At 41.0% G+C, this 25723-nt stretch overlaps 1 protein-coding gene across 2 annotated transcripts in view; it reads left to right on the top strand.

Annotated features, from left to right (window-relative positions):
* Window positions 1–25723, top strand: part of ankrd11 (ankyrin repeat domain 11) — a 96073-nt gene that overhangs the window by 17598 nt on the left and 52752 nt on the right. For both annotated transcript variants that reach the window (XM_069174029.1, XM_069174028.1), the window contains exon 2: window positions 6665–6744. The gene's annotated coding sequence lies outside the window, so the exon portion shown is untranslated. The remainder of the gene's footprint in view (window positions 1–6664; window positions 6745–25723) is intronic.

Below are 25723 nucleotides of genomic sequence, written 5' to 3'. Positions count from 1 at the left end.
TACTTAACACCACACAAACGCTAACGGAGAGCTTTTCAGGGAACTGCATCCAAATGCGCTGTCATCTTGAAAAGCATTACATCAAAAATGTTGGATTATTGAATCTGGCGTGGTGTGTGGATTGGTCTGATATCCGTGTTGTCATTTCTATCCCTCATTTTGTCGATATTGAATCAGATCAGCCCCAACTTTACAAATTAATTGGTCATTAAATATAAGCAAAACTTGCACCCTTTTTGTGTTAAAGATTTTATAAAGCAACTGTACTGCTGTAATGTTCCAACTCCTGTTGTGATTTCTATCCCATATTTTTATTCTGGCTGCATCAGAGAAAACAATCACAGTGTCATGTTCTGGAACAGATTGAATTCCATGAAAAATGGAAAAGGGTTCATTTTTGAAGACCGACCTTCAAATGCACATGCTGTACACCGAGACCACATGCAAGTTTCAGGTTGAGGCCAGCATTTGAAAAGACATCTTTTGAATGTGAGGATTTTTTTTTTTTTCTCAGTCCAGAGAGCTTGTTACCTTGACAACAGCAGAAGATCCGTCGCAAAGGGAGCTGAGCGAGTGAGCGTGTGAGCTGAGCTTGCCGCGGCATGGCTGTGGCGAACAAACAAGCGCTGTCGCTAACTGTGTCACGAGTACTGCTGCTGCTGCTGCCTTCTCATTGCAGCCCTTCTCCCCTCCCTCCTCCTCCATCCCTCACGGCTCTGCTTGCAATATCAGGCTTTTATTTGGCTGGTTTGTTGTCCATGTTGTATCCACCCATCCAACATACTCACCTTTTTATCTTTGTTATCTAAACAGTTTCTCCTAACTCCCTGCTCGCTATCACGCTTTCCCTACTTCTCTTCCACATTTACTTTGTATTGCCTTTCATTGCCATCCCCCTATGCCGATGCTTTATCTCACATGAGTGCATTTGGTGTTTAGGTAAACTTGTTCAGATAGAGCCGCCATTGTGCTGTCTGTGTTGGTTGGTTAGGTTAGGTAGTTACTTTATTAATCCCCGAGGGGAAATTTTTTCGCTACAGCAGCATACAGAAGCAATAGATAGTAATAGAACAATAAAATAGCAGTAAAAACTATAAAATATAAATATAAAATATAAAATGCACAGTATATACAGTACAGTATATATCTATATGTATATATTATATACAATAAAGTTGCTCATGCTGGAGATGTGGAGGATCGGTGTGCTCTGGTCCCTCCCTGCAGAAACCAGGCTTGATCAATAATGTAGATGTTTTTGAGGGAGGAGAGGTGTGGTGTGTATCTCTTTTTCTCTCCCCTGGCCCATCCCACCCTCCCCCCAGCTGTCTCCCCACACCCTCCAGTGTCAGGTTTCCCCTCCAGTGTTTGCGCATAGAGGAGCAGATGACGGAATCTAATTAGTGAAGATATTACAATAAGGCCGATACCTGATGCTTTGACATACTGTAGGCTGAACCCCGGCTGTTGTATTGAGCTGCTGTTTCTTCCTATTGTTTATTTAGTTTCATGCTCAGACTTAATATAGGGGTGGATTTGTCATCGACATCACTGCACTGACCCTCGCTGAGCTCTCCAGTGACATCCATCCCCCCCAGATGCTATAAGCACTGCCCGCTCCATCAGGATAACATGTTCATTTTGTATGCATCAGTTTACAATGTGATGGTACTCTTACAGATGGAAGTCTGTCTAAACTTGCTTGACAAAAAACTAATTACAAACAACAACTCCTGATGCTCCCACATTGGCTCTTTTCTTTTTCTCCTCTTGGCTAGTTTGGTCTCAGAAAACATCAGAAGTCAAAATCTGCTTGACGTGTTCTAATGAATCATTAAAGTACATTGATCCATTAGTTTTAATTCATAGGAGGGTGTTGTTTCAGGTACTGGTGAGACAACCAAAAATAATCGTTTGACAAATTGATCCATGAGGTTGAATATTTATCAGACACCAAAACACTGAGATATTTATAATATGAGAAAGGATTTCAATGCTCTGAAACATTCCAAACAACGTCCTGTAGCGGTTAGATTTTTACACCGGACGTCCCTACCTTTTTCTGTGAGGGCCCTGTGGGTTGGAATCACCTCAGCATGGACATGGTGGCATCTATAAAATTTAGCGGGCAGTTTTTCATGTCAAATTTAACAACTGAAACTCGCTCACCGTGAATCCTGTGTACAGATCGAGCTGTGTGTGTGTGTGTGTGTGTGTGTGTGTGTGTGTGTGTGTGTTTGTGTTTGTGTTTGAGCTGCTTGAATAAGCTGGAGTTGTTGACAAATTTTAAAATGCTCTGCGACACCATTCGCATTCTGTCTTTTGGTTGTCTCCAACATGTCTCTGATCATGCGACTCAGCGGCAACATTTCTTCTGATGGTACAGCTGCACTTATAGCTGCCATTTCACATGTTGTTGTTGTTGTCTAGAGGCTCCAGTACCTATGGCACTATAGAGTAACAAGTACTGTCATGTTTGCAGAACTTTGGCGTAGACTACGTACAACAGTAAACATCTCCGTAGCCCTGGAATGAAAACCCTTGAATGATGTGTCTGAGGCCTCTTCCATGCACTATGAACTCAGACAAAGGTCCGTGCTGTTTCTCCAGCTTGCCTTTCAGGTGTCTCTGATCTGTTCTCTGATAGGACAGTCAGATACAGGACTGACTCAAGAGGTGCTCGGTAGCTCGGGATAGCACTGGTGTGTTTGTGTTACATGGTCCCGACTTTCCATATAAAAGCAGCAATGATTCAAGTTTGTGGAAAAGGAAGATCTGCTCTAATTAGAGGACGAACTACAGAAGCAGGACGAAAGATGCTTGTGTTTTGAAGTCGGCATTAGTGCCGAGGAAAGTTGTTCCTCTTGTGGGCACATACACAGATGGCATCTGTCGTCTTTGGCCATTCACATGGAGCCAGTAGGCTTTTCCCACCAGGACATCTTTGTAGCTGTCTGCAGGCATTGGGGTGCAAGTTATACCTTTCCTTAGTATTTCACTTAAATAATAATGTCCTGGGTGTCACTTGAACTCATAAGCCTGATAACATGACTTTGCCTCTTAGACATCGGTGTACGCAGGGGTCTAGTCATGGTAAGTGAAAATGGTAGTGGATTTGCTGTGTTGATACAGATGTTGCAAAGGTTAGGTAAGTAAAGCCATCTAGTAATAGGCCCCCGCTTTGCTGCAACCAAATGTTTAAGTAACTCAAGTGTGATGTCATTCTTTGAGCCCCAGTGAGGAGATTTATCTTTATCTGCAGTCATAGTCTGTCAGCATCAAAGCCAGTCTCTGATTCTTGTTGAAAGTCACCGTTAAAACCAGGGTTGGTCTCACCTGCTTTCTCACTTACAGCAGTGTTTAGAAGAGCTTGCAGGACAGCTGCCTTGACTTCACATATGTTGTAGCTCCCCACACCTTATTCCTCACTAGTAAGTAATACCTACAGTACTGTGATGGACTTGGTTAAGCCCTCTAAAACACACACTGCTGATATTGCTGTTGTTAGATGGCAGGGGCATGCAGAATAATTCAATCTGCAGGCATGTTGTCATGGTGATGCAGAACTAGAAATTAGCTGTAATTATGCATGATAATGATGAATGTTTGGCCTCAACGCCACATAGTCTGAGGCAGTGCTTGTGACATAAGGCCAACTCTAGGCAGGCGTTTGACCTTTCACCTCTGATATAGATTATATTTAAAATATGTGCCAGTGTGCACGGACTTGTGCATGTAAATTTTGTCTCACTAGTGGCTGATGTGATGGAAGATATTATTGGATGATTTGGCCAGTTTCAGATTTTGTGTGTGCGCAGCATACGTGCTGCCTTCTCGGTCTCCGCTGGTGTAGCTTTGTCAACGGTAATTAACAAGGAAGAAACCATTACTAAGAGGCCTGTCGATGCCACCCAACACACAACCATTCCAGATCTGTAAACATGTTGGGTTAGTTCTTTCTGTATCACAGCTCTGTTTCCTACCGCCCTGCCATCACAGATGAAGCAAATGAAATATTCATGTTCAGAGGCAAACAATGACCGTCATTATTACAAAAGCATTTTGTATAAAGCAGACAATGAGATCTTTACTCTTTGAATTTTAGTTGGGCAATATATCGATATGACGTGTATCGTGATGTTGGACTAGATATTGTCTGAGATTTTGGATATCGTGATATGGCATAGGTTTTGTCTTTTCCTGGTTTTAAAGGCTGTTTTACAGTAAAGGTGTGTACTTTTCTGAACTTATTGTAGCTGTGCCATTATTTTCCTTTACCTAATTAGTCATTATAGCCACATTACTGATGATTGTTTATCAAAGATCTCATTCAGTAAATACTTGGTGAATGCACCAATTGTTGCAATGTTGATATTGAGGTGTTTGGTCTAAACTATTGTGATATTTGATTTAGTCTATATTAGGGATGAGTCCCGAATTCTGAATATTCATTTTAATCTCAAATCGATTAGTGTATGCGATTTTCGTTTTTCCTTTTTTTCCTCTGTTTTTACCGGCGCCGTTACTAACCAGGGGTACATGTCATACTGTTTTAAAATGGCCATAAGAGAAAACATTTTCATAGAGTCTCTTCTGAAAGGCATTCATGGTGTTGCACTGAGTTGTATACATGAAAAGTGACTTCAATGTAAAAAGAAAGGGAGAAGTTCAAACTCTATTGTTGACCTGTTTCGCAAGGGCAAGCGTTCCCCGCCAGCCGCAGTCTCCACCAGGGGAGGTTTGTGGACGGTGGTGACGCTGCTCAGGCGGTGGCGTGAGACATGAAACACGCCTCATAATCTCCGTTTGTTAATCTATATGAAAAGACGGAACAAATAGTCAAATTATTTTATTGAAAAGCCAAATTTGATTTGACAGCCAAAATTCTGCGTTGACTACAGCCCTAATAAACACTTACATTTGAACTAGATTAAGTTGAGGCCTGGCAAAGAGCTGGTGGAACTGGATCCTGACGGGAATTTCTTTCCTTTGGCTATCAGCAATGTTATCAACAGCATCTTAATTCATGTTGCGTGTCTCCTGTGTGTAAAGGAGTGTTTTCTGAAATGTGTTGAATTGGTGTTCGTGTGCCTTATATGGTATAAGGAAGTAAAACAAAAAAATATGTTGCAGTCTGGGTCTATGGCAATACAATATCACTGACTGTTATTGTTGTTGTTTTTTTGTCTTTTAACTTCAATATTTTGCCTCCTACAGTGACTTGATGTCAGGAAATTGTACACCATAGTATGGCACTTTGTCAGGAAGCTGTAGCATATTGCCTTGTCTCCTTCTTGTCTAGCTATCAACCCTGATTTAGAGACTAACCTTTGTCTCCCAAAGTTTCTGGATCAGCTTTCAGTGTCACATTCGTTGGTCCAGTCATTCTTTGTCAGTATTTTAGGTGAGCATCAATGGGGATTGTCATTATGCTCTACTGGAAGGGTAGTGTTGTTCTTCCTGGTTGGATTATTACAATCCTTCAATCCTGTGCTTCCCGCTGGGAAAGCCCCGCAGGTTCCACAACAGAACAAATACAAATGCGCATCTAACTATCATCCTACTTACTACTCAGGCCAACCATAGGAGGTATGGCCTTAATCCGGTCTTGCCTTCCCACCTGTCACCCTGCCTGGGACAAAGCTGACAACTGTATGCTACCGACTAATAGCTTTCAGTCCCTTTATGATGCCTTAAAACCAGGTTGATGAAACAAATGTGGGTTCAGACTGGGGTGGACGGGGTGTGTCCCATAATCGCTGGAATGTCACCCCAACACAAGGGCCTCTGTTAAATACCCTCCTATGTCCTGCAGCCTAAATCCTGATAAACCCTTGTCCTTGTATAGTTGTGGAGGGGACTGGGTGAAGGGCCATCATCAGTTCACTGACTTTAGGATTTCTCTGTGGTATTATGCTTTTACAGTTGATTAGATGCAATGACACAGATGAATATACATCACATCCTATCGCTGTGTTTTTTATAAGCTTGATGAATGTAACGGCAGAATTTCTGAACACTGTCATCCCCCTGTTATGGTTGAACAAACGTCTCCAAATATAGTCAAAAGTTCATATTTATGTGGTTACAGCCCTGTATGAACATACAAGTGTAAGAATAAGCGTAAGCAGTCTGCACAGGAAGGTTTACTTATTTTCGATTTGCAAAAAGAGCAATGTCATCAAATTGGTACTCTGTACCAGTAAGTACTGTCAAAAAGTTTTGAGTCAGTATGGGTGAAAGAAATTCTGTACACTACACCTGTAGATTTAAACTCCTGTCCTGCACTAAAACTATAACTTGTTGGGTTGTGATGGTACTCAAATTTTAAGATTTGGTATGTTTTTGGTACAGCAGAATAAACAAAAACAAAATATGCAATGTTTTTGTTGCTTTGAAAAAAAGCTCTTGGTTGTGAAGACATGGTTTGGAGTGCCCAGTGTTGAATTAAGGGCAAAAAGAGAGGACCAAATGCCTCACTGCATGTTGGTGTATCTGTACCCTGTTGTTCCATAGACCTTTCTCAGTTTGCCCGAGAGCCGATCCTGGGAGGAGAAACATGACCCTCTGCATCCACCCCATTACCCGTCCGTCGCCGTGAATGTGAACTGCTTGTGCTGTCCTTGTAATTAATGCTTGGTTTTGTTTTCATCTTGTTTTTCAGGATTCTGTGGACTCTGCAGCGGCAGGTGTTTTTCTGGTTGGATTTTAGCCCACTGACATTCTCCCACAGTCATGGAATCGGTATGTTGATAAATAAACATCTTTTACAAAACATAACCATAAAGCTTAATACTTGGCCCTTTTTAAACCCACTTTGACTGAAGCACTGTTAGTAAATACTTGTTTCTTAAAAAGATGTTGTTGTTTTTTTGGTCTATTTGCTTCTTTTTTTATGACATGGAATGCGGGACATTATAAGGCGTGTGTGTTGGCATTCATTGCAAACAGTAACTTGAGTACATGAGAGCACAGGAATGAAATGTCATAATTTGCACGGAAGGTATCGTCAAACACGTGAAGACTTAATTTTCATTCTTATATCTATATTTTCTTTAGGTTGGGAAATAACATTATAATAATGGGACAACAGCGAGGTGAACTACCTCTTATTTAAAAAAAAAAAAAAAAACACTTTTAAACAAGTGGAAAAGAAAGACTGTCAGTGTGTGTACTTTTATACATAAGTGCTTACATACTACAAGTATCAGGCTCTACCCATTATTCTTAGGCATGTAGGAAGGAGACTGTGTGCAGGAGATGCTTGTACCAACAGGCAGACTGAAAGCACAGCAGCATTGAGCTCTATCCACTGGAATGCATGTATTAAGAATGGGGCTTAGTGCATGCCTAACCTCTGCTTTCCTGTCCCTTTGTCAGAGGCTGTGTGTGTGTGTGTGTGTGTGTGTGTGTGTGTGTGTGTGTGTGTTAGAGACTATAAAAAGTAGGTCACAGCTTCTGTAGTGCAGAACTAGCATGTGTCAATCAAAAGCCATCTATTACCAATCTGTCTCACTCACACACGCACAAATATATATTCCTGTTTGTTAATGTCCGACTGTAGCTGAAAGTCCGGCTCGTGTAAATTTTTGAGCCTATAAGTGCACAAGCCCCTTTTGGTTGTACATCTTAATTTCACAGAAATCAGGGTTCATTGCTGCGCAAGCAAAGCTCGCACAGATCCAACAACTGCCGTTGTATACAAGCCACAGCTTGATGGAGGACGTAGTGGTTCCAAGGGCTGTCAACAAACACACTGCCTGCTATCAGGGGAGGAAATGAACTCGGCAGTGGTAAAACTTAATTCACTGATAAGATAGAATTCAATAGTATCATGGATTTCATTCAATGCCTCAAAGTCTTAAAGGGATAGTACAAAATAGGAGCATATACTCAGAATTTAAAGGAGTGATAATGAAAGTTACCATCACCTATTTGCTCACAGACCGGGTGTTGTACAAAATATGGCAAGTCACATTGAGAGGGACATTTTCCAAGAAGAAACGTGATCTGGTAAAAACATCTGGTTTTCCATCCAGGAAATTACAAAACCACTGAATATGCGTTACAAAAAACAGGCTGCATAGTGACCAGAGTCTGGACTGCCTGTGCTCCCCGACACCCAACAGCTGCAAGATTGGCTTATCCCCCTTTTTTTCCCTGCCCATCTCTCTCCCTCTGTCACTGACTCTCTTACTCCTCCCATCCTGCTCTCTCGTGTCTGTGTGCCTTCGGCCTTGCACCAGCAAGAGCTGCTTCTGTTTACCTCTCCGAACTGCCTATATCTGCTTACTGTCAGTGGAAACCAAGGAAACTGATCACAAAACTTATTATGGTGCCAGGAGTGGAGTACATGCTGTGTGCGAGTCGGTGCGAGCTGGACACACGCACGCACGCACGCACATACACACACACACACACACACACACACACACACACACACACACACACACACACACACACACACACGCACTCCTCCTCCCTCACCTCATGTGATGCCAGTCACATGGCTTCCAGGCAAGCAGCTCAGTAAATCAGAATCAGACTTTTATTTTTAACTGCTTTAAATCCTCCACCTGGTCTGCGTGGTTAGCAGAACCTCCCGAGGTTCCTGGTGATTGCTTATCCCTTTCTCCTCTCTCTGTGTTTCTTCAAAAAAAAAAGTGTTGTTCACATGAAGCTCCTGCCCTGCCTGTCCACATTCTCTGTACCCCGGTTTCTTTTCGGCTTAACTGAGAATTGCTTTTGTATGAAAGTGTAAATGTAGAGCCACTGTAACGCAGAAATGCAGCAGACATTAGTGTTGGAATAGGAGCCATTTCTCACATACAGTACATTCTTCTGGGGTCTGTTGTAGAGACACTTGAACAAGGTTGTGATTATTATGTAACAGAATCTGTTGCACAAAGTTTTTATAACATGACTGAAGGAAGACGTCCTTCCACACGAGACCAGAGTTTTTGCACTGTCTGCTTTATTGAATAATATCAACACTGCAAAGAAATCATAGCCATGTTTAGCACATGGAAAGACCTAACGTGTATATTTTAGAGATGTTTCTGAAACTTGAGTTATGGACCAACGGACTCTTTGCTTTTCTTTTCTACGCATATCTGGGACATTTGTGATCTATAACCACCTGTTATTTACCTGTTGAAAATAGTCTTCAATGTACAGTATGAGGAGCCAAAGTGTTTTGAATGTGTTGCATTATGGCATGCTGTAGACCGGCTGTTTGTGTCGAAGCGGTGTCGCCTCTCTAGACTGTACCCAGTCATCAGCATTGCTGATCATTCTGACTGTTATCTTTCAGCAGAGAAGCTGAGAGGGGAGGTGTCTGTGTTCGATTTTGGTGCAGATGAAAGGCTAAAATTCTTGTAGTCACACCTCCTCCACTGGTTCCCTCACAGCTCCCCTTCTACCTCCTCCTCTTTCTCCAAAGCAGGGCTTGTTCCTCAGTGGGGATTAGTGTGAGCAGCAGCTCTGAACAGAGAAGTGGGCCCTGCCAGTCACATTACATAACTCGCCCCCGCTACTGCGGCTCGGCCTGGCCCGGCTGGAGAGACGACCATAGAGGCTTTGTTTTCCCAACCTTCCCTTTTTCCTCCCCTGCGCTGCTCCTCCTCCTCCCCTTGAGGCAGACTGCATACTGATGCCGTATAGAAGGAGTCTGTTTGCAGGGAACAGGCGAGGCACTGTGGCATGGAGTGTGGAGAAATACGCTAATAGCGAGCTGAATGGCAGAGAGCTCACATCTTAGGCAGAGGAATTTGGGGTCTGCCATAGGTGGTACAGTTTCATAGAGATGGGAAGCAAAGGAGTGAAGTAGTGTGCTTTGCTGCCAGCCTCGGGGGTTCAATGTCAGCATGTCCAGTGATTACACAGAAGGTTAGGGGTCATTGGAGGAGTTGTGGAGTTCTGTGTAAAATTTCTTTAGGTTGACAGGCTGTGAGATAGTTTGTAAGTATTCCCCCATTCAGTGTTTTTGTGGCACATGCACATGCACGCGCACACACACACACACACACACACACACACACACACACACACACACACACACACACACTCATCCCCACCTGGCAGTGTGCCACTGTTAGTAGGGTGGGAGTGTGAGGCCAGTGTGCTCTGTGTAATGGAGGTTTCAGACCAATAAGCAGTGTGAGTGAGCTGAAGTATGAAAGGTAGGTGTGAGAAAAAGGTTGAACAGCATTGCTTGACAACAGATTTATGTTTAATATCTTGAAGCATTGGGTTCTCGGCCTGCTCCTGATTTCTAAATTTTTCCATCCATGGAGTCGGGATAGAAGACAAATGACTTCAGTAGCAAGGGAAAGTAACGTGGCACCGCACAACATTTGCTGTTAGGAGTATGATCGATGTTTCCGGTTACTGTATTCAGTGAATAATGTGTTCAGACAAGTTCTTCTGATATTTTAATGATGTCTATAATCAGTTGTATAGCTTTTATCTCTTGAATTCCAGTCTGTGTGGACTGATGACAACAACAAATAATGTACATTATATTGTATATGTACACTGTCTGTTTGGTTTGGCATTTCTGTTTTGTATATTATATTATGCAAGTGGTGAAAAAAAAAAACGTTACTGTGAAATCTTTTGACGATGTTTTAGAGAGAAAAGGCAAGGTTTGAAGAATAAACATTTTGTTTACAATTAAGCCCCTCCTGCTGTCCTCATACAAAGAAATGCATGGAAAACCGTGAGGACAGGATGTTGGTTTGCTTTCCCCGAGACTTTTCCTTTGCTCTTGCTGGGAGGTCATGGTTGCTTCCCAGGCACTGTTTTCCACAAGCTTAAGTACATGTTAATACACGCACGCACAAACAGGAGCCCTACCTGATGGTTAGACTGATTTAGGTTCACTGCTGCTTTATAATGTTGGTGGTCTATGGATTGCCATTTATTCTACGAGCTACTTCCATCCGGAGCTGGAACCCTGCATTTTAAAGGGTAGCTTGACATGTTGCAGTCTCCTTGCTGAGTTATATCTGCTTCCCTCTATTCTTAGAGTTCTAATTATTGTTAAACATTACTTCTGTATATTTACAGCAAATCCTCCTTTCTATCTGATTTTGTGTATTTCCTTTATCGTCACAAAAATCTTGTCATGGCACTTCAGTTTTTGTTTACCTTTAATTAGTAATGAAATATGGTTTGGATATTTTTCTGTATGCAGTATCAAAATACGGAAACATGAAAATACCTAAAAAAAAAAAAAGATCCCTTTGGATAAGAGCTTCATCCAAAATCTTGTCGCTTAAATGTAAAAAATGTTGACAGTCGAGGACTGTGTGTCTGGTTTGCATTTGTATACTATCTTGGCTTCATCTCCGCGTTGGGAGATGGGCTTGAGTGTGCTTTCAGTGCATCAGCCATGAGCCAAGTTCCCATCAAAGAGTAGCTGCTACACCAAAGACTGTTTAGATGGGACGGCTAATTTTAGAGCTGCTAGGCCCTTGTCCAACGTGGGGGAGGATAAGATAACATTGAAGTAGCCCTCCCTCCTTACACAGTTTGGTTTTGTTTGTCCATCCAATAACCCTCATTCAGCCCCTGTGGATGTTGTGCACAAATAAAAATGTTTGGTGTTGTTGATGTTGTGTACAAATAAAAATGTTTAGTGTTGTTGGTGTGTACAAATACAAATCTTATTCATGTTTTCTAGCTCTCGACGGATCTCGGATCTCACTGAAAATTGCACAAGCAATGACACATTCGTTCAGACCTGTCAACATAGTTTACTAGAATAAATAGTTTTTTGTACTATTGGCACATGTAATATCACGTGAAGTGTGTGATGAAAAAAAATAATTAAGAAGACTAGTGGGATGAAGATAAGCATATTTCTCATCCTTTCTTGTTTGCTTGACTGATTCTCCATGACTAAAAGTAAAGACAGACAGATACAACACAGGGACTCGTACTGTCTTGTATAGGTTTATATCTAGACATTGTGTTTTAGCTCGTCCTGTATTGGCAGTTTAGTTGAATTCTGAAACGTAACCATGTGTTTGACTGACTTTCTATGGGAAAATCTGTGCTGTGTCAGAGTGCTTCTAGGAAGGCAGTCATAACTAAGCAAAGGGCTAATAAATGTTGAATGAGTGCAGAGAGCGGCTGGGATCTGTACTCTACAGTTTCTAGCCATAATGGCTGCGATAATGGACTCTGTTCTGATTTGTTTATGTCAGAGAGGCATCTGGTTTCAGGAAATTTGGCCCTGAATGGGTGTGGACATGTCATTTGTTCTTTTATTTATTTATTTTCTGTCAGTGATCTGAATTCCATCAATTTGAAGGCACACACACACACACACACACACACACACACACACACACACACACACACACACACACACACACACACACACACACACACACACACACACGCACACACAAACACACACAAACAAAACCTCTAAAATACCCGGTTACACACTCATTGAGCCTGCACCAACACATGGGGCAAAGCTGTCCCTGTCTGGCCCTACTCTCCTGTCCCTCTCACAGCCACAGAGCAGTGACCTTGGTTTCAAGTAGCTATACTCTGTTAGAAAGCCAACACCTCTCTGGGGATGGGCTGACCTTGTTGTCTGACACACTGTAAGTCTGCACGCCCCTCTCTGTCTCTCTCTCTCTGTCTCCCTCTTATTCACTCACACACCTCAACATCAGTGGCCTAAACTAGTCCATCTGTGTTAACTTCACCATTGCAAATGTGGTACCGTATGGTGTATAGGAGCAGATCTCTTTGTTGTCTGGTTTCAATACAAAGGTTCAGCAGGTTGGGGCCTCTCCCTAACCAGGTGCTCCTTTATCAGACAACTTGTCCTCTTGGTGACAACATGCTCTTTTTTTGAGGGTGTGTGCAGTAGTGCACACTGATGTCTTCCTTTATGCCCTTTCCTTTGATTTCCTGCAGCTGTCCTACCGGGCACAGTACTGGATGGGTACAGGCGTGTATATCCATTTCATCAAAGGCCCACAGATTAAATAGTTTTCATTGGAAGAGGTTGTTTTTCTACCCATTCAATTAAGCTCATCTCTTATGTTAGAGCTTTCTTGGTCAATTTGAAATGTTTTAGTGTCACAGTTGTAGGGTAAATTAGCGCTGACACAGCAGTACAGTGAATGCTGTTTTCTCCTGCTTTCGTATTGACCTCTGTAACTTTACAGTGCCCTTTACAATCACTGAACGGCTCAAAAATGTCGTTGGAGATCTAGCAGAAGTGTTTATTATGGCTCAAGGCTCCTGAGTGGGCGGACCACAGTGATATTTGATTGACAGCTTAGCCTGCAATAGCACAGACACACAATGTAAACAAACTGGCCCTGGTAACTGTAACTTGCCCGCCAAGGACATATATTAAAGCTGATCATCAAAACTTTATAACATTTAGTTTTGTAGGCACCTTTTATGGGGATGTCTATCCAATGTTGACGGTAAATGTAGTCAATTTAAGCAATCAATTCCTCAGTATGTGCTGTATTGGCTGAGAAACCAGAGTGTTTGCACGTGGAGGCGTGCTGGCAGTTCCTACATGTACCAGGATGCATTACGTGTGAGCTTCTGACACATCACCCCCAAATTCTTTGTCTACCTTTGCCAAGTCTCTGCTTATAGCACGTGCTCAACGGAAAAAACAATTAGCTTGTAGTTTATCGGGCCACCAACGATGTCCCTGTTTAAGACAAACTATTCTGATTGTGCCGGAAGAAATACAGATTTTGCAGCTGCTTCCAAGACACAGAGAATGTTTCGCTTCGGTTGACTGTTTACCATCAACACTGATCTAGCATCCACATGGAAAGCGTCAAATTTTCCTTTTAAGCTGTTCAAAATGCTACAGCTGACTTTCCAACTAGCTGTCCTGTAAGCTTGTTATTGAATGTTCTTTCCCTGGGGAGTGATTGTTTGCTAGCTCGTTTAGCAAGCCAAGCTGAAACACAAGAGAAGTCTTTATGAATGTATATAAGGTGACGATAACTAGAAAGAAAAAGTGCTCCGTCCGTCTGTCCAAGTTGCAGACTCCTTTCTCGCAGGTGCTGTTAGCCTCATGACAATAACCGCAGATGATACAGATGCACTTTCATCAAAGCAAAAAAGTTCTTCCAGTTTCATAGAGCATATCTGTATAATATAGCCAAAGAAAAACGTGTTGTTGCATACCATTAACCAACTCAGGAAAGCTCTGATGAGTTACAGTGAATATTATGGATGCTTTAATCAAAGTTTAACCCTTTTCTGTCAGGAGTTATGAGTTGGTTTTTTTTCTATATAGGTAAACAAACAGTTTGAAATATACCATATTGTGATCTACTTCTTCCTGAAATTGTGAAAAATCATTTCCAAGGAGGAAAATGCTGAATGTTCTTTTGCTCATAGTTTGTTCGGTGTGAAGGTAGTAAAGTTTTAAAGACATTTTCAGATGTTCTCCTAAATGTATCGACCAGATCTTTGGCCCAGGTCATGACTATCTTGTTGAGTGCCATCTGGAAGATCTTTCCCTTTTTATATAACAAAAGGCTTTGCAAAAAATACTCAAACCTGTCAGCATTGTGGTTTTGATGTGTACAGTCCAGTTGTGTCTGTGTTTGCTTTGCGTCAGGCTGCAGGCTGTGTAAAAGCTGGGCTGGGGCCAGTAGCCAGCTAGGAGGACAGACGAGGAAGCAGATGGATCTGTTTGGACTTAACCCTTCCCACGCCACTTCATCCTCCGGGCCCCTTCCAGCCTGCACGCCTCTGCAGAGTACAAGGAAGGCAGCAGAGTGGCTCTGTGTGTGTGTGTGTGGGGGGGGGGGGGGGGGGGGATGGGACGTACATTTATGCTAGTACTACCAAACACAGAAGATGGACATAAACCAGAGAGAGTGAGAGACCTCACTTCAGCAGACTTTTGCTTCCAGACCCGGCGTGTCCTGAACCTTGCTAATGTATGACTCCTGCCTCCATATTGGAGCTCCCCGTCTGCTCTGGCTCTCTGCTGTCTCTCTCCAGCTCTTTCTCCCCTTTGGTGCACTCTGTTGTCTGCTCTCCCGGCCAAACCACCACTTTGCTTGTTTGTCCTGGGAATGTGTGCCTTTTCCGGGATATGAAGTCATCACATCTTGCGAGATCCACTAGCTGTCTTCTGACTGCCTTAGACACACAATCTCCTACTTTCTCTGACTTTCAGCTTTTACCTGAATTATGGTGCTTACTTAAGTCATAAAAAACAATTGCCACAGACAGACATCCATCACTATACACAGCACAGTTGACTAGTATGTAGTGCTACTCATGTTCTCAGAAGTGGTGTGATTCTGACCATGCTGCTCAGCTCGGTGTATAGCCTTCCTGGCTAGTCTGTCCATGAGCAATAGCTGGTTTGAAAGTGACGTTACCATTTATAGATTTTGCCACAGTTACTCGCCAGCCAGTGGAAAACATGCAACTTTTATTATTTGCTATGGGGAAAGCACGTCAACACAAATACTGTCAAAATAGTAAAAAAAAACAGGTACAAAAACAAAACAAACAATACCCTCTATTTTGTAATAATAACTAATCAAGCACACATTTGTCCAAATCAGACTTGCACAAAACAAATCATTGTCATAAAATTAATTAAACTAACAATCAAAAACTAAATTCAAAATACTACCAGATGTCTGAATGCTTTGTTACGTGGCTTTCCAGGTGTTAACGTAAAACACTGTATACACACTGGCATTACTGTACAAAAATTAGATTAGATAGATTCTTATCCATTATGCAGCCAATTATAAAAACAATAAACATACATACAGCGTCATAAAGGAATACATTACAGTATCCTGTCTGTCTGCAATGACATGATGACACAAAAGAAACATTGGTTGTCCTCAAACCTCTGACTCTCTAACTACTTGTATGAATCCTCCTAACTTTTTTCGACATACTTATGTTTTGTTTTTGGTATTTAGATTAGAAATCCTAAATTTTACCAGGTACCATTTTGTTTTGTTTTGGCTGTTAGTACCGTTTCAGACACGATAATCACATGGAAATATGATGTGCATTGCATGTCCTCTGTCTGAGGCCTTTGGGAGTCACGGATTTAGTGGAGGAATGCAGGGTCCGGTGTTGCAAATCAATGGTTGCTGAGTAAAGTTTCTGGAAGAAACCCTCTCTGCTCTCTGTGCTAACCAGTGGACTGTAAATAGAAAACCCCAAGGGAAGATCAATACCAAGTCTGCCTGTTGATGAGGAGGGAAGCTCAGTGTGTGAAAGATATGCATTTTTTTTTTTTAATTTTTTTTAATTTATTTTTTTATATATATAGACTGTGCTCATACCATCTTTTTTCCCATGTTAGATTGGTTGGACAGGTTGGTCTATTTTTATACTCAGCCATCCATCATGTTGTTAAGGAAGACATATACTAGCTTTCTATTCTTGTTTCATCATAACATACTGGCTTTTCTGTTCCAGAGAGCAGATGTGGGCCAGTGAAATGTTATAATCTATTGCTACATGATAACAATAGCTTTAGTCCCCCCTCCCCCTCCCAAGTCTACCAATAGACCTGAGAGCTGAATATGGGAGTGGGTGGCAGGGCAGACATCTGTGGTCCTCTCCAGCCCTCTCTGGGCTTCACTGCCTCTGCCTCATTGTTCTCAGAGATGTAGATAACCATAACAGAAGGAGAGCAGGAAAGGGCCAAAAGGGAGGTGCATTGTTTGAGGCATCTTTTGTTTAAAAAAAAAAAAAAAAAAGTATCAAGTCTGTTGTTGTGGGTGTTTTATGAGGAGGTGAGTGGGGGATGGGAAGACGGGGTTTTCCTGGAGCTGACCTCTGAGAGAAGTATTCAGGATTTTTGTGAGTCAGCTAATTAAGTTTTCCCTCCTCTGGTTTCTGTCCCTTATCATATTCTTCTACTGACACCAGCTGACACCCTGGGAATGACTGTGTTCTGCTGCTTTTGCGTAGCGGTCATAAGAACTGTGTTCATCTCTTGCTTCTTATTTTGGCCCTCTTTCAGTTCAGATCAGATTTGGCCTCTTTTGTGACCTTTGGTCAAAACTTATTGGCGCTGCATTGACTTGCCTCACGAGCTTCACACTCTCAACAATCTCCCACTTGGACTGAGAATTAAACCTCAAACAGGCCAATTCCTTGGTCTCGTTTCCATACTAAGTGTAAAACATAAATAGTTTTACCCTGGATTTTAAGGAAAAGTGTGACTGTTCACACTTTGTCAACAACAAATTGACGCTGCACTGTACAATGGTGGGATGGAAGGTCTATATGACCACGAATATGCTAATACTTCAGTTTCATCTGGGAATACCTGGGCACAATGTCTGTCAACATTTCAACTGGGCATTAGAAAGTTAATTAGGTATGATCATCCTTGACATGTTCCGTCTTTCATGAATGTTTTTGTGTTGTGGGGTTTTATTGATAGTTGCTTGTACTCCACATATCAGAAGCCCCATGTGGAGCTGAACCGTGAGTTTGATGTATTGTCTCTTCTTCTTTAAAAATAGCAGATGATTCATCGCACCTGAGTCATCTGGCTTGTTTCCCCTCTTGGCACATCTGAGGCCAGTACATGACCTTCAACAGTCTTTGACTTAAGACTCAGGGGTGTGTATATGTGGCGGTGTTGCAGCATTTGGAGATGAAGTAGAGTTTCCACCGTACTGATACCTGCCAGGCTACTGCAGCACCTGTGTTGGACAGTGTTTGCCAGCTCTGACACCACCTCCACTGAAAGGCCCTCGGAGAAGCCAAGAATGCAAGAACTGCGTTTCTGTGAAGAAACCCTCAGTGCCTTTGGGTTGTGCATATTAATGTACCTGTAGTTGTAGAGACCCAGAAGACTTACTCGAGAAACGTCACATTAAAATTCTTATCTCTGACATGTCATTTACTTTTGTGATCTCACTCTGTTTTTTGTGCTATTATTTCCTGTGTTGACTGTCTTCTACCAGCTGAGATTGGATAGCAGGACTTGAAAAATGTAAAGATGAACAAACAAGGACTCCAAATAAGTTGTAAGGATGTCTCGTGGCATATTTAATGTTCGCACTGTGTTTGTCTGTGAGCCTTGCAGGAAAGAAGTGGATTATTTTGTTTAAATTTGCTGGCTTAATTTTTCCAGCAATGTCTTACACTTCATTATTCAACATTTGCTCCAGTTGTTAGGGTTATATTTAGAAGTGTTGTTGGGGAAACCGACACTCGGCATGTACCAAAGCTAATCAGCGGCCCCCTCCTTTTGGCTTCAGTGAATTGCTGCTCATGGCATCTAAAAAATGATGAACAACAAGCGTCGGTCTTAATCACTCCTGTCCTGCCAGTTGTTATGTCAGCTCCCTTGTCCCATCCTCATCTGTTGTCTCAGTTGTCCCTTGCTGTCTGTCTCCCTCTCCTTCAATCTCTTAGTTTAACACCCATCTCTGCTGATAGATGGATAGATAGTTACTTTATTAATCCCCAAGGGGAAATTCTTTCGCTACAGCAGCATTTATAGATACAGGAAAGAAATAAAATAACAGTAAAAAATATTAAATATAAAAATGCACAGTATATACAATAAAATAGAATAATTAAATTAAAACTAACTAAACAATAGTGAAAAGTTTTTTGTTTTTTTTATATATATATTCAAACAACCAAGAACAACGGTGTTATTGTTGTGTGATTGATTTTGCCAGAGGTGAGTTATTGTACAGTCTTATTGCAGTGGGCAGGAATGATCTCCTGTATACATTTCATTTTCATTAAAACAATTGATGTATTTGCCCTTTAAACTGGCACAAAATCATCACTTGCTTCCATGAAATTCCGTACATGCCCACATGTTTCACTTATGGCATCAACTGTAGTTTATATCTCAGCTTTTGAAGCTAGCAAATGAATCTAAACACTAACCTGTGTCCTGGAGCAGGCTTACTGGCATCTGCATTACACATAACTATTGAAAATGCAGAGGTGTTTGAGAATAAAGCCACAGGCCATTTATGTATTCAAAAAACATATCAGCCAGCACAACAGTATAGTTCTTCTATTAGCATTTATCATTTTAATAAGACTTCTGACGCACGGTGGCCTAGGCTATATCTACGTTTGCAGACAACACGTGCTTGCATCATCAATTAATTGTTAGTGTGCCTTTCAGATTGTTAAATATGTCCAGCTTTATCCTATAACCAATACAAACACCTATTCCTGCATTGCAGCATTTAGACCTTTGAATAAATCACTGTTTGATGCTCACATTGTGGACTCCAAAAACATAAATGTAGTTTATTGTGAACATCAGTACCGTGTAATAGATTTTGCCAGCATTTAAAAGGAGAGACCACACAGACCTGGATGTAACCGAAGGTTGCTTCCTTCCTATTACTTTCACATGGCACTTTGTTTTTCCTATTCACACCACAGTGACATTGACTGAGGTATTTTGAGATCTGTTCAGTCTGGAGATTACTTTCAAAAAGTGCCATGATGAGTGTGAAAATATCCGTCTCAGTGCAGGTGAAAAGCGCTAAAGGCTTCTCTTCCAACCTTACCAGGCTAAGTGTGGACATGGTCTTAGCTGACAGTCCAGGTATCAGCTCCTCACAGAACGATGATTCATTAGATTTCAGCTGCTAGATTCAGAGCTGGAAAGAGACTCTGTCTCTCGCTGCCATGTCTTCTTTCCTCTGTCGTAGTTGCTGGTAAAGTGGAGAGTTTCAGTATAGGAGTTAGTTTTATGGCCAGCAGAATGCTTTGATGTTCAGTCTAACTACTAATGTTATATTACCCTCGAGACATGTTTGTGGTTTACCTGCTTTGTTTTCCACTGAAAACCAAAGACTTTTGCTTTAATTAATGAATCCATTAATAGGTGCATTTCAAATAAATTTCAGGCAAGATGTATTTAAAGCAAATTTATTAAGGCCCAGTCGCTGCCACAGATTGCTGTATTTTTGTTCAATTTTTTTTTTCATGGCCAGAAGGGAGAGTGAGTCACTCTCATCCGCCCTCACATTCAGAGAGTTTGTGTGCTTGTGAGGAGCGAGTGGCTTGTTTGTGTGACAATGATGTGTTCCGATAAGACATCAGAGGTGTGGTTACTGTCTAGTTTCTGCCCTGCATATTTATCTTTCTGCTCCTGGCTGCACCACAATGCTTGATACTCACCCACTGAACACGTTCGGTTGCGTCTGTCTTTTTTTTTCTTTTTTTGTCAGTCACAGTAACCTGCTTCATACTTTTCAAAAACACCCATGTTATGTGTATTGATTAAGCCGGCAGTTGTTGTGGTATCGTCTTTGGCACAGAGTGTTTTTTTTTGCTGTAGTGCTTTTGCATTATGTTGCACAGTTGCAGAGATCACTTTGCAACTGTCTGAGAGACAGCACCCGAGACGCAGATACATAATAATACAACTCCTGCGTTTATTATAAAACACATCATCCCAAAAGACAAAAAGCTACATTGGAAAGATTTTGCACTCTTACAGCAGTTTGTGTCTGTGTGTAAAAATGTCAGTTTGCCCTAAGTGCCAGCATCGCAAAGATTATGGTGTGCAATTTAGTTTTGCCTGTGTCTCGGAGGTGTTGATTGAGATCTGGAGTGAATTTGAGTTTGTCCTATGTAGTGCTGAAATATTGCTTTTCATCTGACAGAATGAAAAGCACCAGCAAATTAGTGCACCATTAAAATCTTACTATAAGACCACACACACAAATCTGATAAACAAGACTAACTGATTGGACATTTGTCCTTTGTCATTTGGGGTTCTTGTTCTTCTAATAATTCAGTTAATCGGACCGTTTTTTTTTTTTGTCAGGGAACAGCATTTACAGAGCCCAACAGTGCTACAGTCATTTCTATCACTGTTTACAGGTTGCAAGTGCTGACTAAGCTATTTGTTGCTGTTTGGCTGTCTAGACAAAGCCAGGAACATTTCACCTGACTCTACTGAGCATCTGCCACATGCGCCACTGAGACAAGCACTTTGTTCTTGCTAGGACTAACCCCCACCAGTGGACATCAGCTCACCTACAGCGTCCCCCGCTCACACCTTACACTCTTTTTCCCATATGAGACTCGGCTTTGAGTGAGCAATATAGAGCAGTCTTGTTAAAGCAGCAAGAAGCAGCTCTGCTTTTGCTATAAGCCCTTTAAAAGGTCGTAAATGATCGAACGATTCAAAACACAGAATTTGTATTGACGGTACTGAACTCTCTAAATGTGTCGTCTATACGTGACTAGGACTGCAATTGAGGATTATTTTCCTCATCGATTAATCTGTTGATTGTTTTCTCAACTAGTCACTTTGTTGTTTGGTGAGAAAATGGTGATACATTTAAACTAGTGTTTCCCAAAGGCCCAGGTGGAGCCTGAAATGTCTTGTTTTGCCGCGATCAACAGCCCACAACCGAAAGATATTCAGTTTATTATCACTGAGGACGAAAGGACCAACCTACTATTCACATTTAAGAAGCTGGAATCAGAGAATTTGAGCTTTTTCCAGATAATAACAACTCATTTTCTGTTGCTTAACTAATTGTTGCAGCTCTGGGTGTAACTAATCCCCAGGATATTGTGTTATCCAATAGCAGCAACACAATTTGAATATATAGAAATTGGCACAAACATAACTTTGGTGACTGGAGATCTCTATTTGTGCTGATAGTACTGAAATAATGAGTTGATGGAATTGACCTTAAGTAGTGATTAAAAGTTCTATTATTTCTTTTATTTACTAAAACTCACCTAAATTGTTAGAATTTTCTGGTTGTTTTTTTTTGTCGTTAAATAGATTCAGACTTTACAGTTTCAGGTTTCCAACAGTTCCTCAGAGAACTGAACATTATGTTGTTGTTGTTGTTGTTTTTCACGCTCTGATTTTTTGTAATCTCACCATGCGATTCAATTCTGATTATTTGTGTAATGAGTTGATTCGTAGTTGATTTGTGACAAAGTGATTATTGATTAATAAAAGAGCACTTTATTTTAGCCTGTTCTCCAGTTGATTCTGTGCTAAACCATCGACTGCTACAGTCGGCCCACTGAACTGCAAATGAAACACAACTGACAGTCAAGTTAACAGTTGCGGGCTGTTGTCAGACTTGACAGAAAAAGCACAAAAGGTGTGCGAGAGTATGAAGTGGAAAACAGTCTGCTGAAATGTTGCAACTGGGTTGAGCCATCGACATCCAGAAGGCTGCACAGCGCAGCTTCTTTACCCTGAAACAGACTATGTACACAGAGATGGAGAGGAAGTTTTGAAAAGTGCTGACTGCTTTGGTCAGCATGTCAGTAATGTTTGCGTTGGAGTTTAGTGTTTCATAAAACTAATTAATAAGTCATTAAATCCAAAATATTCCCAAAAATGTACCATATTGGAAGATGAATGACAAGATAACCCTAGTATGTGCTTCATTTCCACCTTTATCCTTCTTTTGTTTTTTTTTACCACCACCTACTATTCAATAGATCCTGACATTAATATTTCATCTCATATTCTATTCATGGAAGAAAAATGTATCAAATGAATCAATCATAGTCACAACCCTATCACTGGTATCTTGTTGGCGTTGGATAATACCAGATCCAGTTTATGTATCAGATAGAAAAAGAACTGTTGCATGTTTTTAAAACGCCTAAAACTAATAACATATGTATGTAATGCATACACAGCTTGCACACATTTTTCCATGTGTTAAATTTTTTTCTCATTGTGGGTAATTTCACAAGTCCACTGCCTAGAATACCAGGAAACATTTAACTTTTGTGTTTCATGAAGTAATATATAGGAAAGTGTTTTGCGATCGTAATAATCAACAGGATTTAATTCGGTTCATATTCAGGCATATTATCACAGCAGCTTTGTTTTCAATCCATAAATTCATAAGGTTTCTTCAGATTTTCTTGTTTATTATAGTGTGACTCAGTTCTGCCTTATAATTACATGCAATTTCAATTTGATTTGGAAATTACATTTAGAAGTATGGATTTTTTTTTACTGTTTTTCTGTCAGAAAGCTGTAGCTGCTGCTGAAATGGTCCTCTGAAGTGGCTGAATACCAGATTTGGAGCAGTAAATTATTCTGCTTGTGCCTGTCACAGTAAAAACCCGGGAAAGGAATTTATGCTCTCACATAAATAGAGAAGTGATGTGACAGTCATGTAAATGGATGGATCTATGCTCCATTTCCAAGAAAAGGATAAAGGCAGAATTTATTTTCTAAACACTACGTTTGCACCATATTGTTATAATGGAAAATATTCTCATATTGGCGTCTGCTGGTACTTGTCTTTTTTAGGTTTTAGCCTGTTTCATCTGTCCCTCTAGTGTTGCGTGACGTAGACCACTGCACCCTGAATGAGCTGAAATAAACAACGGTGAAAGCACTGTCTTCCTTCAATCTCTCTCCTGCGTTAATCAGTCGCACGTTTAGCTCAGAGCCGGACGGAAAGCTAAATCTCAGCATCAGCAACATGGCTGCCATCAGAATATCATGAATTAACGTGGGGAAGCAGCCAGTCAGTTTCTTCTGTATTGTGTTTGTGTATTTCCTCCTACACGATTGAGTTCATCGGGTTCAGCCAAGGTGTAGGCATCGCACAGCTACACCACCTCATTGTTTTTCTTTCAGACCAGTTGAGCTCTAGTTTCATCATTGAGCTGCACTTTTCTTTTCCTGCTGAAATGTGAGTGACCTCATGCTCAGCTCACCTGTGTCCCAGTTGGCATTGTGTTCTCCAACTTTCCAGTGAGGTGCCTCACGCAGCAGCTACTGAAGCTGCGGGGAAATGAGGTCCTGCATGGCAGTGGGAAAAAAAGCCCAGCGCCTGTCACAGACCTGATGGGGACAGAGAGGACAATGCTACAGCAGCAATGCTCTCTCAGTATGTTCCTCCCTCTAAATCTGTATCATCTGCAACTCCATTACTTTGCTAGTGAAATTGCACATCTATCACATTTTTAGGATTATTTTGATTTCAAATTGCAGTCCACACACTGTTAGAAGTCTTTTAAACTGATCTGCCTCAAAACAGTGGTGATGTAGTCGTGTTAGTGTATTGTTTATTTTTATCTGATGCTGTTTATTGACACCTCTCCTTAATTTTGTAAACAAAAGCTGTATTACCTCTGGTGGAAGAATGAAAATAAATGTCTGGAAGGTTTGTCTGATCAAACTAAACCTTTAGAGGAGCTGCAGCAATGCAGAAGATGACATCAATAACATTTTAGTTGTATTTATGGACTATTTTCAGTGCCAGTGGGACTACATTCATACCTAGACATGGAATTGACCTCCATTTATTCATTTGCTAATTGATCATGGTATACTCATCTTAATTGCTGGGAAGGTTAGACAACTTGTGTGTCTGTTTGAGTTTGTGTGAACTAGACCAGTGCTGTGTTCAGCTTACAGGGAAAAAAACAAACAAAAACAAAAAACATGCCTTCCCCTCCAGATGGAGGTTGATGCGATCAGTGACTCAATGCATGACCAAATGTAGTTGCTTCAAAGATGGTGTAACGCATCAGATTGAATAACGGATTTGAAAGTGCAAAGCATGTATTTGTGTGAAGAAGCCAGTCAGACATCCAAAGCATGAATAACATTTCAACTGCAAGTGTAGCATTAAGTTCCTAGGAGCTTATAGATGTTTTGGATTTTGGTAGTCAGGAAGTGAAACGAATTTAACCCTAGTACTGGTTACCCATTTATTCTGCCTTATATTTTTTTTACCATTGTGTACTAGATATGTTTGTTTTTTTGTCACTGCCTCGACCAAAGCCCTTCTTGCTCTTTTACTTGTTGTTGTGGTTCATAACCTCTTTTAAATCAGATTCTTTGAGGCCAATATGCTTTTATTAACACTTGGCTGTTTTTGTCCTGACATGCAGTGTGAATTGTGTGGTTTCATATACACAAGTGTGTGCACCTTTCTAAACTATGTCTAATCGATTCTGTTTGCCACAGGTGGAGTCCAACAAAGTTCTAGAAACCTCTCAAGGATAATTAAATGCGATATGGTCTAAATAATTTGGTCAATGAACAATTTCAGTAATTTACATTTTTAATAACATTGTAAAAAGTTCTAAAAACTTGTTTTCGCTTTGTGGTTATTGGCTGTAAATTGATGGGCACAAATGTCTATTTTATCCAATTGAAATGAAATTTTGTAGTGAAAGTGTATAAAAAGGTGAAGATGTCAGAATACTTTCTCAGTGCACGTAATAAAAAAACTTAAGATGTTTGACAAAATGTACCATTTTTCATACAGACAGAAAGTTAAAAGACAAAACATTGTAGTGGTTAGCATATGCCTTATGTGTCCACTTTCATAGTTGAGAAGGACACCTTGACAGTGAGGAAATTTGTGGGAATATTTAGACTGGTCCTCATTTCCTTGTGTGCCTTTACAGGACTGTTTAGAGCAGGTGTGTCAAACTCAGTTTAGGTAAGGGGCCACATACTGCCCACTTTGATCTCAAGTGGGCCAGACCAGTAAAATCATAGCATAACAACACATGCATAACGACAATATTTCTCTATGTTTAAATCATTGGTGAAGGTTTTTGGACCCTATTTTAAGGTCTTTCTACAATAAACTAGAAACATAAAGACCAAAAACTCAGACATTTCCCCTCGGGGATTAATAAAGTAAATACCTACCTACCTACATCAGCCCACTGTTTATATGCCTATGCATTCCTCTGC

Source organism: Embiotoca jacksoni, unplaced genomic scaffold (genome assembly GCF_022577435.1).
Source record: "Embiotoca jacksoni isolate LCO1_2020_lvr unplaced genomic scaffold, fEmbJac1.0.p SCAF_6, whole genome shotgun sequence".
Taxonomy (NCBI): Eukaryota; Metazoa; Chordata; class Actinopteri; family Embiotocidae; genus Embiotoca; species Embiotoca jacksoni.
Note: the sequence above shows the minus strand (reverse complement) of the source record. Positions and strands in the feature narration are given on the sequence as shown.